The sequence below is a fragment of the Marmota marmota genome, unplaced genomic scaffold, assembly GCF_001458135.2.
Source record: "Marmota marmota marmota unplaced genomic scaffold, marMar, whole genome shotgun sequence".
In the NCBI taxonomy this organism is placed as follows: Eukaryota; Metazoa; Chordata; class Mammalia; order Rodentia; family Sciuridae; genus Marmota; species Marmota marmota.
The window spans coordinates 69,452-74,436 of NW_026007628.1; the positions used below are offsets into that span (position 1 = coordinate 69,452).

The 4,985-nt window shown below is 49.3% G+C and overlaps 1 pseudogene; it reads left to right on the forward strand.

Annotated features, from left to right (window-relative positions):
- The first annotated feature begins 2,006 nt into the window (after nt 1-2,006).
- Nucleotides 2,007-4,465, forward strand: LOC107133744 (annotated as a pseudogene).
- The last annotated feature ends 520 nt before the right edge of the window (nt 4,466-4,985 follow it).

Sequence of the window (4,985 nt, forward strand, 5' to 3'; positions counted from 1 at the left end):
GTCAACACGGTTTCCATTCTGTGGTTTTCCTGGATGACACTACTGTCTTCAAAAAGCTGTTTTTACTATGGAATTTTTGGAAAAAAATTTCAAATAATTTTGATATGGCCAAAGACCCCTTTGAAAGATATTTTCAGGTGTTCTTTTTTCTTAGGGATTCAGTGCTTTTCTGTCTCACAGGAAAAACAGGAGGGTCACATATGGACAAAATTGAGTCCATGGTTGGAGTGCATGGAGGGACACATCCCTGACTCTCACACTCTCCCTGATTCTGTGCTCCTGCATGAGCATCATTCAATCAATCAATCTGGAGGAAGAACATCCGATCAGGATTAAATGGGTGGAGACTGGAGAACCTGATCAGATACTGCTTTCTGATTGGATGCCAGTCAATCAGATGGAGTTGGGGGCGTGGTCAGAGAGGTCCATAAAAGCTTCTGTGGAGCCAGAAGAGAAACACAAGAGTCCTGGAGCCCAAGGAGAACCAGTCTGGCCTGCTGAGGCTCCGAGAACCCTGCACACCTGGACAGATCCCGTAAGTCCCTCACTGCCCTGAGCACCACCCCATTCCCACCTCACTTGTGGGGATTCAGAAACAATTTTTTTCCTGTCTTTTCTCATGAACCAATTTAGAATGTCGATTTTGCCTCTCAGTGTAGTTTTACCTTGATCCTGAATTCAAGGATTTCCACTTTGGCTTATGTCAGTTTCAATTTTCTTTCTTTCTTTGGTATGGGCTATTGAACCCAGGGGCACTCAAACAATGAGCCACATCCCCAGCCCTGTTTTGTGCTGTATTTAGAGTCAGGGTCTCACTGAGTTGCTTAGTGCCTGCTCTTGCTGAGGCTGACTTTGATCGCATGATCCCCCTGTCTCAGTCTCTGGAGACCCTGGGATTACAGGTTTGTGCACGCACGCCCCACACTTTTTCTTTTTCTCAATTGTTGTTTTCTAAAGTTGATATGGACAATATAGTTTATTTATCCATTTATTTATTTGGTGGTATGGTGACTGAACCAGGGCCTTTTGCATGGGAAGCAAGCACTCTATCAACAGAGGTATGTCCCCAGCACAACATTGAATAATTTTTACCTGCTGCTGAGGATCAAGCCCAGTGCCTCACATGTCCTAGGAAAGTGCTCTTCCACTGAGCTCCAGGCAAAGCCAATTTAAAATGACTTAACCAAAGAAGTGGATTGCAATCCTATTTCATTCTAATTGATTGGAATTCTATTTTCTGATAATAAAAATATTTATTTTGTGTGCCCTTAAAATTATACTGTTTGCTGGGTGTGGTGGCACACACCTGTAATCCCAACACCTCCAGATTTTGAGGAGGCCAGAGAATTAGAGTTCAAAGCCAGCCACAGCAGCACCAGGTGCTAAACAAATCAGTGAGACCCTGTCTCCAACTAAAATGCAAAATATGGCTGGGGGCAGTGACTTACTGGTTGAGTGTCCTAAATTCAATTGCCAATATCACCTCATCCCCCAAATTATACTTTAAGGCTTATGTACTTTTGTAATTTTATAATTTGTTTAAACAAATAAACAAAAAACTTCAAACTACCTCATGCAACAGTTCACAGACTCTGTTCTTCTGATCTGTTTGTTTTCTTGATCTCCCCCCTAAGGTAACAGAATCTCACATGTGTAACAGACATCCATGAGACTCTCTTGTAATTTCCAAGTGTTTTATAATATGGGCACATGCTTTCTAATTGCCCATTTAATTTTTTGAATTTAAAAATAACATCACCCATGTGAGGGCAACTCCTTTCTGAGCCTCTGTATTTGTTGAAACTGAGGATCCTACTGCATTAAGTCACATGACACTCCAATTCCCATTTTATAAGGACAATGTAATAAGCAAAGACTTTCCCCATTAAGGTTGGGGTGAGTTTTAGACTCCCCAGTACCCCCTTCCCAGTGGCTGGCAATGGATGGGATAGTGGCCTTTTCCCTGGACCATTTTCCAGGGTCCTTCTTCTTTCAGACTCCCCAGGATGAGCATCCAGTCCCCACTTATGCTGCTGGAGATGGCAGGGTGCAGCCTGCTGAGCGACAAGTCCAGGGCCATCCTGGATCTGGAGGACCTGCCCAATAGAGCTCTTCCCACCACTCTTTGTGGAGGCCTTCAGCAGGGGACACACTGAGGTCCTGAAGAAAATGGTGCAGGCCTGGCCCTTCACTTGCCTGCCCCTGGGGGCCCTGATGAGGCAGTCACAGCTAGATATGCTTCGAGTGGCACTGGATGGGCTGGACATGCTGCTTGCCCAGCAGGATCGCCCCAGGTGAGGGGGACCCAGGTGGCCTGGGAGGGAGCACCCTTGGTGCCAGGGAAGGGATGGGTATAGGCAGGGAGAGTGGGTGCTGAAGTGTGCTCCACAGGCTTCCTGTGCTGCCAGCAAGGAGGGGTGGAGAGGCCTTGGCCATGCTGATCCCCATCTGGGAAAGGCTTCCAGATGTGGAGGTGCTTGTGGCAGCTGTGCTGACCCCTGAATGAGGCTGTACCTGCCCCTGCCTCAGTCTGTACAAGTGGGGGCACCAGGCTGGATTGGAGGGAAGTGGGTGGAGAAAAGTGAGACAGAAGGAAGAGATGGAGCAGGGAGCAGCAGCTGAGAGGGGAAGGAAGGGGCCTCAGGGCTGAGACTCTGCTGTGGTCCCCGCAGGAGGTGGAAACTGCAGGTGCTGGATTTGCGGATGGTTCCACGGAACTTCTGGAGGACGTGGTCTGGAGCCGTGGTCGATGCCTGCTCACCAGAGGACATTAAGAAGAATCGAACATTGAAACTTGATCCAGCAATGGCAGCTAAGCTGCCCTTGAAGATATTCATAGACTTGTGCCTCACAGAGGGGCCCCTGGATGAATTCCTGACTCTTTTGTTCCTATTGGTCACACAGAGAAGGGACAGACTGCACCTGTGTTGCAATAGGCTGAAGATCTTTGGGAAACCCACCTGCCACACCAGGAAGGTCCTGAGACTGTTGCAGCTGGACTCTGTCCAGAAGGTGGAAGTGCACTGCACCTGGGTGCCCTCCACCATGGCTGCTTATGCTCCTTTCTTGGGCCAGATGAGGAACCTGAGGAAGCTGCTTGTCTCCGAGGTCTGCATGCCTGCCCACACCTCCCCAGAGGAGCAGGATTGGCTGCTCTCCCAGCTCACCTCGCAGTTCCTCAGGATGGACTGCCTGAGGAAGTTCTGTATGGATGCTGTCCTCCTCCTCGAGGGCAACCTGGAACAGGTGCTAGGGTGAGTAAGGGTGGTGATTTTCCTCTGCAGAGCAGTAACAGGCAATCTGAAAGGGCACCTACTGTGTGCCAGCCACTGACACTCTAATGGTGAATAAGGCACTGGAAGGTAAATAACCCATCATCTGTTCCTGTTGTATCCTGAAGCTCCATCTCCTAACCTGTGTTAGAGCAAAGGGCTAAACCGGGGTTCATGGTCTGGGAAGTGCCATCATGCTGGGAAGCCAGCTGATGAGGACAGGAGCTAGTGAGGTGGGTGTGAGGTTCCTTCCCTGGGAGCCCTGTCCAGCGACAGGGGTACAAAGCAGGGTAGAGGTGAGGACTTTGAAGGAGGGAAGCCCCCACATCTGTACCTGTTCAACAAGGAAGCCCTGTTGTCCTCCATCTGGGAGCAGAGGAGCCCACTTCTAATGCCCTCCTGGGGAAGGCAGGTCTGAGCTCCCGGTGATGACTCAGGGGTTGTGAGTGAGGAGCAGGGAGTGAGACCTTGCTGAGGGGACAGGGAGTGAGCCCTGCAGGGGCTAACCCCAGGGTGTTTTGACACAGCTTTCCTGGATTTGTCTTTGGCACATGACTCTTCCCGACTTCCTGGGGCTAGATTTGTGGCTTTCTGCTTGTCATTGAGGGTGACATTCATAGAGATGGAGGACCCACCTGGTCCACAAGTAGTGGTGAAAGTTTCAGGTTGAATTGGAGTGACTTGAATGAGCAGATTCTACAAAATGTCAACCATGTTCAGATGGTCACAGTGACCTTGGGTTTGGGTCAATTTGTCTTCTCCCTCAGAACTAACTGCCTGGTTCCTCCTTAGGCACCTGAAGACCCCCCTGGAGTCCCTCTCAATAACCAAGTGCCCGCTCTCAGATTCCGACTGGAATTATCTCTCCCGCTGCCCAAACACCAGCCAGCTCAGACACCTGGATCTGAGATACATCAAACTGACCAATTTCAGTCCAGAGCCCCTCAAAATTCTGCTGGAGACTGTGGCAGCCACCCTGAACAGGTTGGACTTGGAAGCCTGTGAGATCACGGAATCCCAGCTCCAAGCCATCCTGCCTGCCCTGAGCCGCTGTTCCCATCTCAGGACCCTGTGCTTATTCCGGAATGGCATCTCCATGTCGGTCCTCAAGGACCTGCTCTGTCACACTGCCAGGCTGAGCCAGTTGAGCATAGAGCTATACCCTGCCCCTCTGGAAAGCTATGATGCCCAGGGTGCCATCCACCCAGGGAGATGTTCCCAACTCTGTGCTGAGCTCACAGCACTATTGAAGGACTTTAGGCAGCCACAGGTCCTTATTTTCTATACTTTGCCTTGTCCTCAATGTGGCCACATTTTCCTCTACAACCAGGGCCTCAATCATTGTTTCTGTCCAACAGCTGCCTAGTTGGGTGTATATAAAAAGTTGCCCTCTATGCAATTGGATGTATAACCAGGATTTAGAGGGATCATGAAGGAAACTCAGAGCCCAGCATTTCAGACACTGCCTGAAGTGTGGATGGGGAAATGAATCAGATGCTGGGGGCTACATTGGAAGGAAGCCCCTGAAGATTGGACCTTCTGTATAGAGCCATATGTGTCTGTATAGAGTCATCACAAGGGGCCTGGATTTTTAGATTGGGATTTAGGCTTCATGCACATATGAAGAAACTATTTTGTTTCATGGATAGTCCATAAATAAATAGTCTGAAATGAACGGAATCTCAAGATTTGTCCTCTGACATCTTCCATGAT